This window comes from Anopheles stephensi, chromosome 3 (assembly GCF_013141755.1).
Source record: "Anopheles stephensi strain Indian chromosome 3, UCI_ANSTEP_V1.0, whole genome shotgun sequence".
In the NCBI taxonomy this organism is placed as follows: domain Eukaryota; kingdom Metazoa; phylum Arthropoda; class Insecta; order Diptera; family Culicidae; genus Anopheles; species Anopheles stephensi.
This window is the reverse complement of record NC_050203.1, coordinates 47,818,125-47,831,248: the sequence shown is the minus strand read 5'-3', so window position 1 is coordinate 47,831,248 and position 13,124 is coordinate 47,818,125.

The following is a 13,124-nucleotide window of genomic DNA, read 5'->3' as shown; positions in this document are numbered from 1 at the left end:
GTAGCGTGATATCCCGCTCGGCATGTTTTACAATATAAAACTCCATCATTTTAGCTCGATCGTTCAATAACAGATCCATCAATATTTCGTCCGCCGTTCGATTGACGCTCGACATCGAATTCGCACCATGTCCTGTCACTATCAACCATCGGCAGGATAAACATTCAACGCCCGAAACCTAACACGTCCTACCGCTGCAAGGCCATCACATGCAGTTTTATGGCGGTTTTTGCGTCTTAAATTAGTTTCACTAATGGTTTCATTAGAAGAAAAAAGAGTAAGACGCGATGCATCCGTTGCCACCGCTGCTAGGCACCAGTTGTCTTAGCGCTTGCTGCCTCGACGGAACCCCAAGGGCAGATGTTTTCAGCAGCAAACTGCCGTTTTAGCTGTCGCTAACGCCGAACTCGATCTTCGTTCGTAGCGATTTCTTCATCTGCCACGATCAGGCTTTTCGGCAGTTGCCGCACGGCTGTTTTATTTTTTGTTTGGTCCTGTTCTGTTCCTGCTGCTTCAAGGTGTTTGTGCGTGCATGTGCGTTATCGCATCCTTCTATGAGCATATGCTTATAAAATACACAGTTCGAGCGTGTGTGTGTATGTTTTTTTAACATTTGTTTCTACAAAACACATTGTGGACTTGTTTACTGTTTAGGCAGTACTCACTCATCAGTGAAGTCGATAAGCATCCCAGCACGATCACAAACGGGTGTGTGCGACAAAATTTGGAACATTAACTTTGACAGACGTCTCACTTCGACTCTTGTTAGATCAGCCATAACTAACTTACATCGTGTGGAAATATTCCAGCCAAAGCAAAGTCCCTAAATCGAGTCCATTCCCATACTTCTTTACTGCAGCACCTATTATGTTCATTAAGATCGATTAAAATTTTTTGCGCCTTACAAAAATATGTTCCTGTCGATTGACACTTCCGGCACCTTGCGCCGGTACACGAACAAAGCCCCATGAAAAATAGCTAGATTCCTTTCCAAACTCACCATGACTTTACGAGTTAATTTTCCTCATCTGTTCCAGGAATTCTTTTCAAGGATCAATGAGATAGGCCAAGGGTAACTGACACTAGTTACCCTGCCAGCGCCTGTAACCCGAGACGTGACCTAATCTCGGCTATCAGAATTTCTTCATCCCTGCACAGCGCAAAGTAATGTGCGGTCCACATGAAAGATGCCTTCGTACGGTCCTACTTCGGCGCTCTTGAATGTCACCGAAATCGTGCAATGTACAACACATGGTGCACATTTCGTTCCGATATTTTGCCACGGACAAGTGTCAGCTCTTCTGCTGGATGGGTTCAATTTCATCTGCTATGCGCAAACAATCGTAGCTCGGGTGAAGCAACCATTTGACGGTTCATTGAAAGAAAGTCTCATGCCCACTTTCTACTTCGAACTGCAGTGTTTGTGACACATGCACAGAAACAAATATATCGTAAACCATGTTGTTTGCTATGACTGGAGCTAGCATCGCCTACTTATCAATGTATTTCTGCCGGGGAAAACCCACCAGAGTTCTGAATTGAATCGTCCGAAGTAGGGAATGGTGGGTCCTAAAGGATTATTTTAAAAACTATTCAAACTTTTGGTTGCTTTCCAACCAACTTGAGGTGACTGCAAGCTACCCAAACTTCATGCTCCTCACCAGCATACCCTACACCGACAGGATGTTATTCTGTTTATGAAGGCTGTTGTTTGTTCTACCTCTTTATCGTCTACCCCGAATTTCAAAGGTGCGATGATAAAAGGTGTCTTCTAGCAAACACTACCCTGAAACCGATCTTGCACCTGATGCACACATCAGCTGGACCGTTGACATCCACCGAGCACCTGACGGAATCCCCGAAATCCACCGGTAGGTACTGGATGGTTCCCCAGAACTGTTTCGACCTTCTTCTTTTTTTGCTTCTTCCGATTCATATCGTCCCTGCACATTGCACCTCATCGGTCAACATTTCATCATTAACTCTGGGACACAAACGTTACGCTCTCCCTACGATTCTCGTTGAAGAATGTTGATCGCTCGAGTACGGTGTAGAACCCACAGTTCCGAGGATCCTCCACGCTGCTATGGCAGCGACACACCTGTTCTACCATTTGCACCGCGGTAGCAAATTTCACCACCGAGGCGTGCCTCACCATCAAGGTGCTCCAGATGCAATGGAAAACGAACGCCGTGCCTCGGATCGCTGAGCACGAAACCACCCTGCCGAATGGCATTCCTATGCAACACCATCCCCGTTATCATCCGCTACCGGTGGTGTGGTGGGCCGCTTGTTTTTTTGTTTAACATCTACGAAACACTTCCTTCTCGAAAAAAAGGGAACCGTTGAATTGTTTTGTTTTCTCCTTACTTTCGCCGACTGCCAGACGCTTCAGAGCCATTTGGACGAATGTTTTGGGCGGCATCCTGTCGGTTAAAATTGGTTACGATGAGGACTGTTCTTGAAACACCTGACTTTTTACTGCGGTACGGTGTTAAGTTGTTTTTTTTCTTCTGTCTTCCCTTCCTTAACACTGCCAGCTGGTATCGGAAGTAGAACGTTATGTGTGCGTTTGCGAGCTGACTTTCCCTTTTCAGCTGGCGGTGCCGTTCTAATGTAGCATTTAGCCTCATTCAAAGCCGGCCCTGTAGCTTGGAAGCAGCTAAGAAAAACTGCTACACCGTCTTCAGTCAATCCTTAGAATCGGTCGGAGAAGAAGAATCGCTAACGTTACGTACTTCACCGTGAAGTGAAGTCCCAGAGAATGGGTCTGTATTTCATTCATAACGCAGTCTCAAGCCAGTCTCAACGCATATGTTTCCGTGGAAGGCATCACGCTTAAAGTTAAAGAATTCAGCGAAAAGAAATCCTTCACGTATGCTGCTGGGAGCAAATACTCTACAGCATAATGCTGCGGGAAAAAAACATGTCGAAAATCTTAACGGAGGTTTGCGAATCGGGACACCGCCTCGTGTGTATAGTCTGTGAGAGTTTTTTTTTTACAACTCGTTTACGTCACCTTCTTCGAGCCATTCCACCATCATTCCAACGAACGCAGTCCCCAGGAAAGAATTGTACAGATGTTAGGGAGATTGCACTGTTGGCAGCTAATTTTCGTCTTTCTTCCAGGACGTGAAGCGCGTCCGCCTTATTTCTCAGCCCAGCCAGCTCAGCCTTCGGCATCATTAGTCTGATATTTAATACTCTACATGAAGCAGAAAAATGTCTGTCTCGGTCGGGCGATTGGTTGGTCGGTCATTTATCACACGCAAAGGGCTGTGGGCTCTGGCTGGTAGGCATAGTGTCAGGCATAGTTGGTGCACCTAAACCGCCCTAAAGCCCTGCTGGATGCTGCTGTTTCAGCTAGCAAATATTGATTTTTTGGCCTTTTCGTTCCAACCAAACACTTGCTCTAATACACCAAGGAACAGTGGGTTTATTGCACACTTGTGCACCACCGGCTACACCAAAGCAACCCAACCCGCACGGACACCGGATATGTGAGCCGAATTTGGTTCAGCTCCTCGACTTTCGCCCGCTTCTCATCGCCACTGCTCCTCGGGCGATAAGTGTAAGCTTTTGGGAAACAAATACAGCAAAAATCTCAACCACTTGCACATGGTTTTTGGGTGCTCGGTTGAGAGTGAGCCGAGCGACCCACCCAACACAGCGTTTCAAGTGAGGTCGGTGGCGCAATATTCAACAGTTTCCATAACCGCTGCTGGCATTTCCGTACTGGAGTGCATTCGTAAATGCTTTAAAAACTTCATCTCAAGCACCAACGAAAGAAAAGTGACAAGTGGTAACGAGAGCTCATGTGTAGTTCACACATGTTTTCCGGTTGAAGCGAAGACTTGTGGGAAGGACAGATTGGTACCGATTCACCCAGGATTATGATTCTTGTGAGTAGCATGAAACAGGGTAATCAAAGTAAATAAAATCGTTTAAAGCGATCTGAGACTTTATGTATTTTCTTCTTCTTCTTCCTTGGCACTACAACCTCGAGAGGTCTCGGCCTGCCCTTTCTGGCTTTCTGTAACTTAATTTTGCCCGTAGTAAAGTAGTCAGCAGTAGACGTACGGTGAGGCTGTCTGGATGGGATTTGAACCCCGGCCCTGCCGTGTGAAAACTGGCGCCGCTGTCTCCTCGGTCACTGGACCGCCCCCTTTATGTATTTTACATGTTGAAAATTAAAAAGTTCATTAACTTCCTTCAGAATCGGAAAAAAAACTTATCAAGATGCTATACTCGTTCTCGCGTTGGAAATCTAAATGATATATTACTAAACAAATAACAAACAAATTACTTATCTATTATTGCCTCATTAGACTAATTTCTCATAAGACAAATTGCTAAAACTCGTTTCAAAACTGTTTAAGTCTCATTAAACAAATTATTTCAAATCATTCTCAGCGCATCCATATGGTATAGAACGTCAACTATTCACTAATGTCTTACACTAATTCATCACTTTCATGTGATTTTTTCCTTCCTTCAAATGTATCCATACGATTGTCCTCAAACGACATCAGCAAACGAGCAGTTGGTTGCATTCGAGCAGGTACACGCCGCAAACTCACCTCATAATCCTCCGGCAGGCCAACCTTGTACGTTCGCTGACCCGTTTGCTCATGTATGCCATAATCCTAAATCTATCATAATATCCACTTGAACCAACAAAAGAACTCAAGAGGGATGATAAAAGTTAGAGTGCCAAGAATTTGGCCGGGGGTGCGTGTTGAACAATCAAGCTGTTTCACTGTCCATTCTGGGGATTGTGTTCGAAGCAAACCCCCGTGTAGCTTGCGCGCCTCCGAAATCTCGTCCTTTAACGATTGTCCTTGCCTGCTTAGGATTAGGGAACAAAGGAATATCCCAACTCGCTTGGCCCCGTGACAAACAAGGGGAGGAAGCGACCGAACGGCAAGGCGTTCCTAAAACAATGGCCAACAGACATCAAGCGGTGGAAAAGCGTAACAAGTGCTGGTTATGGTCCAATGAAAAGTTGTAAATCATAAACATTCGCACTGACATATTTTTTGCTTCCCTTTCCTAAGAAACAAGCCCACTCTGCCGTGGTTGGGCTCGCTTCGGTACGGGTAGGGAAAGGACCCGGCAAAGCAAATGAGATATTTATCGTCGCGCAGCGTTCGTTGGAAGGTAATTTGGCAACGAAGATCGAAAGCGGCACTGCAGTGGGGGCGGGTGTTTTTAATGAACAGGAAACGCCTTCAGCTGACAAAACTCTTTCCTTGCTAACAATAGCTGGCGGCCCAGGTGTGTCGAATGGTAAGCTGGATTATGGTTTATGGAGGTCCTCGAGATTGCACGGTGTGATGGTGGTCTACAAACGACTTTCGTGCTGAAACTGGCATGCACCGTCCTTTACGCAGGCTCACGGGAAAATGTTTCGCTTTGTAATGTCACAGAATGCTACAACGTTTCAACTATATCACTGAGTGTAACTATTAAGATGTTTGCTTCTATCAACTGATAGATATTACTCCAAATTAGAAGAAATGTATCTTCATTATTTCTATTTTCACGCATTCAAATGTTGACGCTTCTGGAATCTAGCTCAACATTAGTTCACTATGCTCTTTCCAGGGAATCATGACCACGCCACCATGAGGGCACGTCTGCTCAGTTCGATCTACACAACCACGTTCCACTCAAACACTTTCAACGCCTTCGCGAGAAAATGGGGAAACATAGACCGTGCACATGTTTCAAGTACCCACCGAAGCCCTCTTGCTCGAGGCCACTTCAACAAACTAGGTTCTACGGCGGACCGAAAGCAGAACCTAGTTGGCGACCTCGTCGTCCAGCGACGTAATCCGTTCTCACCACACTTCATCACAAACGATCGTCCTATCCGTCTGAAATTCTCAGATGAGCTTCAAGAACAACGTTTCCATCTTCAAAAGCAAGTGTGGCCACACTTGGGTGTGCATAGCTTTGGTACGATCCACTGCAGAGGTACTACTCTTCCCTCCTTGATAATTGCCGAGACTGTCCCATTGAAACGTCTCCAATGGCCCAAACATGGTTACTGCTCGTTCAAAATCTGGCGGGTCCAATAATTTATAACAATTAAATCGCACCGAGGCGCACACCACTTCAACCATGGGCACGCTGTGTCGCCCCCAGAAATCAACACCAATCTTGTCAACCGCCTGCGCCTGCCCGAAAATGAAGACCCAAGAACCCTCGGCGAGCCCACCACCAGCGGATTGCAAGCCTTTCGCCATAATTGCTCTCCAAGCGTGCGTGCGTGCGTGTGTCGGCTGAACAAGCCAGCCTGTACTCCGAGGCGAAATATGCTGATAGATAAATGCCGCTGGTGTTGAGCGTTCGTTTTGCTGAAGCATTCTTCAAGTGGCGTACCCGTAACTGTGGCTACCCCTCCACCGAGCGATCTGCTCCGGCGGACTCAGATGTGTGGTCGGTTTCTTGAGAATTATCACCGAAAAATACTGCTTAACGCACCAACAAAACCACGGCATGGGCCGTTTGCGATCTTTCATCGATTTGACGCATCAACCGCTTGTCCCACTCGATCGGCGTTGATGGTTTAGTGCCTTTCGGAATGACTTCTCACGCTCTTTTCCTGCTCCGATTCACAGGTTGGTGAGCACTTCATATTGCTCGATCGCTGGGCAGCACCAACTACCCCGGCTCGACTACACGGACTGTGGCCAAATTTTGGGATCTTGTGCATGCCCACATGTGTTGAAGCTGCATGCAGTACATTCCTCAGCGATCATGTCATTTTCAGCAGCAACACCGATCACTACTGTTGTGAAGCCAAGAAGACAAACAATATTTACAACTGTAACACATGTGTGTGCAACGCCATCTTACCTCTTCATTTACTCCCTGCTAACAGTCCCGCATAAGTTCGCAAACCTCATAAACTTGAGCTGGACTAGCCCAAAAAACACCAGTACGATCGAGCACAAGAATCGATACACAAACAGAAACGCATAATCATATCATGGCAGCGTAAAGAAAGCCAGGGTTGCAACACTATGCAACGAACAGGCGGTGATGGACCCCATTCTTCAATTTTTCAAACGTAAACACTTCATCGTCTCATCAACGGGTCTGGGTGCTCAACGAGAAGATATTATATTTGCAACCAAACACGTGCACATGGTGCGCTGCTGTACACTTTGGGCTTTCGGGTTTTCCGGTTGCGTTGTTTTACCGCAACATTGGAAACATATGGAACCCGTTTCCGAAGCCGCTTCTCCCCGCTTCTTACATTGTCCCTACTGCTAGGAAGCAGCGAAGGAGAGGAAACCTCCGCCTAGCAGATCCGGAACAGACATACTTTACAATCTTCATTCATACCCTGCCGCTGTGAGCGTCGTTAACGCTTGTTAGGATTGCAGGATTCCGCAGGCCGCCATGTTTTTATTTGTTTATCAAACAGTGTACTGCCGAAACGTAGAGAACTCCCACGATGATGTTCAGATGTTATGCGCTGGCTGATATCCTTTATGTTTCTAAAAAATGCGCTAAAGTAAATTTTTTATTCGATTCCATGCTGGACGAATATTTAATGTTCTAAATTGTGTCCACATGAGCAACAATTTGTCCATGTTTTACGAAGTCCTTTTAACCTCATTCCATAACCTCCGACTTGCCATTTAACTTGCGACCCGACAATGCTGTCAGATATTCTAGTCTTGCTAGTTGACGCTGGTACTGCAGCCACTCCCTTCAGCTGGTCCATGTCTGGTGGATTGCTGCCTGCCATCATCACACCGGAAGGGTAAATGACACAGGAAACGTCTAACATAACCTAAGATGCCAGATCCGCCAGAATATCTATATTTACCAGAAATGCACGCGGACCACACCAGACAACACTACTCCGTACAGCTCCAGCTGGGCGTGGAAAAATTACTCCGCTACGCAAATCGTTCAGCCGCCGCTAAACTTCTGTTCAAAACACAACCAAAAAGGTTTCCTAACATTCGGTAGCAGGGGCCCAACGCCAACTCGCTGCTGGTTTCTTTCGGTTACCGTCTAGCTGAAACACGCTGTTGAAGTGTGGAACGGATCTCGCCTCTTCTCCATCCACGGAACCGGGGCCGAAGTTTACCTTACATCTTAAGAATCTTGTCCTCGCGCGCTTCCTTGCGCGATGAGATGTTTGTTAGTTCCGGTTAATTCCAGCACTGTTCCGCCGTCATCGTCGTGCTCGCCCGTGAATTGATAGCGTGGGGAATGTTTGTTTACGCTGCCGGGCAAAAGCAGGGCAGTGTTATGGTTTCGATGCTGCGCGTTACTGCGGGACCATATCGTCTGAATGTGTCACCGCATCTGGTTATCTAATAATGGCACCGCTTCAATGAATCATGCTGTCATCCATTGGGCCCGAAGTTTACCCTCAGACAACGCGATGTGTGGTGACATTTTTTCAAATCGTTGCCACCGTGAAACGAAAGGGAAGAATCGATTGTGGGAGCAAAAAGGGGTGGAGTCAGTTCCAATGTCAATGAACCATGCTCTCACAGCACATGTGGCATGGGACGTTTCGTACGTGAAACATTGATCTATTTTTATAGCTTCCAAATGGTTAAACAGACATGAGAAATAAGATACATGATTGAATTTATGGAAAACTGTTTCCTTGCATAAAGCTGCATGAATATTTATATTAATCTTTTTTCTAAATTAAATATTCTTATTATTCTCATTAGGCCACATCACCACTTACAGAGCAGTATAAGCTGATGCTCTAAAACCTCAAAAGGTCTCGGTCTATCAACTCAGGCTTTCCTTCACTTGATTTTATCCATAGAAGGATATTTTGTATCGGGAAGGCGGTCTGAATGAGATTTGATCCCCAGTCCTGTCGTTTAACAGGTCCACCAGATCACCCCATATGTATTATAACTGAAATTTCTTCCCCTGCTTGGCCTGCTCGCCATTGAGCACGTCTATAAGATTGGCCAATGTCGCCAATCCTTTTCCAGGAAACTAGGTCCAAGGCTGTCCAAGGCTGCTCTTAATCAACAAGGTCACTGGTCCTTTACGCCCTGTGCCGAACATGTCGCTGACAAGCACCTTTCTAGTTTGGACATCCTCATCACATCCTCCAGCCTTCCGGCCTTGACCACCGCCAGGATATCAGCGCCGCCAAACAGCTCAGCTAGCGCGTGGTGCATTTACTATATCTACACGCCTTATAGACCCTTCCTCGCACACATCGCCGAAGATAGTCCTTAGAACAGACCGCTCGATTTTTTTTAATTGTTCATTTATAGAGGCTTTGGGTCTCTGAGACCTCAATTGCCTCCGTGCTGTCTATTGTTACATGTGTGGTAGTACTATTGTGTGTATAGCTTAACTGTTGCTTAACTACTATGGTTCGTGTAATGTAAACACTATTGTGCTATGAATTTATATCTCTCGGTACAGGTTGCTGATGTGGAGAAATCGAATGAGATGGTTCTGCTGTTGTTTGTCTGGTTGTTTGGCTGGATCGGTATCAAGTTGACAGGCAGCTCGGTGTGTAGTGTATCCATGACAATCGGTGAGGTTTTTTCGGACTGTAATGTCGACGCTACAGAAGCTGCAAAGTGGTGGTCTGGATCTGTCGAGGAGTGTGTTACACGAGTGTGGACTCGTTGGATGTGGCTGGCATCGGGTTCGTACCACTGTGCGGTGTTGTGCTTGATGGAGCGGAGTTTTATGGAGAGGTCTAGGTTGTGCCAAGTGGTGTACTAGTGTTGGGTGACTTTTGCATTAGGGAACGCTATCCTCGTCTCGGCCTGAAAGTGTGCTGTGTGGTTCGGCTGCACGGAGCCGACCTTCGTTGGTTCGCTGTTTCCGTCAATACCTGAAAAACCCCGGACTCCAACAGGAGGAACATATTGCAGATGATGAGCGGATGTCGTCAAGGAGCTGGATTTGAGGGTCATTGGAAATGGCGTGTTCGAGGGTGGACAGATCACTGGCATCGTCGGTGAAGTTGTCGTTCGTAATGTCGGTCCGAAGTCCTTCATAGGCGGCAAGTTGGATGGCTATAGCTTCGACAGAAAAGATGAAAGCCTAGATACCATTAGAACCCTTACTAAGCCTCATAACCCAAGACTCGTGCGCGTAAATAACCCGTAGATGGTACTCAAAAATCATTTTTATTACATTTCAATTCATCAATTCATGGACAATAGGATACAATTACTACCCAATAAAATCTCCAATAACTTCCTCATTGCCGTTTTCATTATCAGATTAGATATACAGTTGAATATAGCCTATTAGCCATTATAAAGTGTAGTAAAACCGCACTAAGTGTCGAATAATTACGGTAAAAGGTTTTTGTGCAGGAAGTATTTATACCACATGCAATAATTAAAAGATATGCAACATCACGTTTACATGCAAATTCTGCATGATTCATTCACGTAGATAAAACCACATCTGCTCAATAAAACACTTACACGCTGAGGTAATTTCCTTACTCATTGTATTTAACATAAAATCATTCCATTATTTCCTTAGTCTACCTCAGCGACATCGATGTGCGATTTCACATCCCATTGCAGCGATACTGCAGATCTCATACATCTGCGCATAAATGCATTTTGAACCCCAAAGCGTTTCTAAATAAGCCATCCAGACATGGGGCCTGTTATTAAAATTTAATTCACTTTTAAATAGCCTCCCCAAGCGCACTAAACACTTCCGTCGAGGTTGGGTTTGCAGGGTTCGCTGGGTTTGCTGCTCCAAACCTCCACTTTACGATCCTAATTCCGCGAAGATGCACATTTGGCCTTTGGAGATCGGGCCAGACAACGGCGGATAGGCGTACGAGGCAAGCATTTTAAGCAGTCGAACAGAAAATCGAAACTACTAAATTGCTGTACGCAATAAAACTTCATCAACACTCCCGTGTGCACCAGTGTTTGTCCGTTTGTGCGCGAATCCCTTAATGGGGTAAGCCAAACAAACGCTTTGACAACGTCAAACACAGCGTGGCATCATCGTCAAAAGTGAAACCATCAGCTCTTAATTTGGACTGTTTGGTTGGCCGTTTCCGTTTTATTTTCACCATCAAAAACCCTTAATGAGTCATTTTAACGGAATCGCAATTTCGGCTTCACGCGCTGCCTCACGACGCCGGAGAAGCGTACGTTTCGGGCTGATGAGTCCTTCCGTAAAGACGCTCATCTGCACGCTTGCTGGAGCATTTTCTAACACTTGGTTGCCGGTCGGTTCTAAATGGCAAGCGCTTCCCCCGGCAGCCTTGAACGACAAGCGCCCGCGGATGGAAATTGAAACGTATTCGATGATTTATTAGGAACCACATCTGCCTTTTGCGTTTGCGTTCTTGGCGGCCGCCTTGGAATGGCAAGTTCAGCCGCTCGGTTTTTTGCCACCGATTTGCATCCGCTTGTTTCGGGGATTTTTGTGCTCCCTTTTTGGGGCAAAGAACCACCAGAGCAGCCGCGAAGGTGACGTGTTGAATGCCTTGCTCTTTTCGCTTTCGATCCGATTTTAATCCCATCTTTTGCCTACCATCATGGAGCCACCTTTTTGCTTCACATCGTTAAGCTGAAGCTTCCTTCGGTGCAGGGAGCATGGGGCGAGAACTCGAATGACAGCAGGAACAGTAGTAGGAAGTAGAAGGATACCGACCTTCGTCGCCAATTCATAGCATGCCAACGATATTGCTTCTTCCCTGCTGTGGTTGTTCGGTGGCGGAGGAAGTAATTAGAAAATGGTTTTATAACGTCAACATGCATCGCCATCATTTTTGGCCCATCTTTGATGACCGTTGCAAATGCGGCAGCCGAGAGATGAAGCCGAGCGACCGAAGAGGATGGGCTCTCGGACAACTGGATAATGGCTGGAGCCCAGCGACAGCAGCAGCCACCAGAACGGTCATTATCAATTTCTGCATCTGCATTTGTCGCATGATTTACGAAGGAATCTAAAACGCTTACGTTAGAACGGGCAAAAGCGGGTTCTTTTTTGTTAGTCAGTCGAGGCGAGTACTATCTTCCTAGAGGTGTTGGAATGAGAGTTATGAGAACAAAATTTAAGGTGTCAAGATTTTTACACATAGGAATAAAATTTGCAATATGACTAATTTTAAGACATATTTTGTGTTAACTTTATTTTTAATAAAATTTTCTAAACAATACCGCCTGAATTGATAAAAAAAAACTTCAATTCTTCTCTACAACCGCAAGCCATCCGCTATCTCGCTTTAGGCTACATGTCGCTACAAGATGCAAATGATGTTTTAATATTTTCAAATCATCCTTCTTATTCGTTCCCCTTATTGCGCCCAGGAACGCGGCACATCAGCCTCGAAACCTGGCTCCTGGAATGAGCAGCCACCCGAAAGTGGCTAATTTTTGACGGCAATTCAATCCAAACTACACAATCCCTTCACTTCCACGCTCGCAAACCAGTTTCAAATGCAGCGGACGACCGAACTAATGCATTATCTTTAATGCACTTCCTATGCTGCATCTCCACAACGTATCCACAGTTTAGCGCAACTCCCGTATCCGGCGCTTCATCCTCATCTGCGTCAAGTTCCAGCTTCAGCGTCATTTGTCTTCACCTTCTTCACGGTGAATCGCGCAGCAAGCGAGCGGACATCCTCTGTCGTTCCCTCTTCAGATGCGCTGCTTCGATTGGGTAATTTTGGAAGAATCTGCCGCAGGTGTTAATCGCAAGCAGCACCATGCCGTACAGACCCATGCACTAAATTGTGAAAGATCTGCAAGCACAGACAGAATTGTTAGAGACTTCTGTCCAACGGTCGCTCCTGCCGGTTTGGGCAGACCCCAGAAAGTAGCAAATTTATTTTCAGCGTTAGGAAACATCGGATTGGACACGTCGCGCGGATAAGCGATCCGGTGCGGAGGGGAGTTGGACCACAAGTGCAGCGGAAAACCCCCCCGCCCGAATGCACACCGGCACCACAACGAGATAATGACTTTGGCAGACCGCAGAATTCCAGCCGAATGTGTGTTACGACCCAAAGCTTCGTCTGCCTGTTAAAATTAATTATCGCAACAAATGCGCATCAGACTCTTGGGTACTCCGCGGATTGGCGGTTTTATCTTAACATTTGCTCCACATTCATT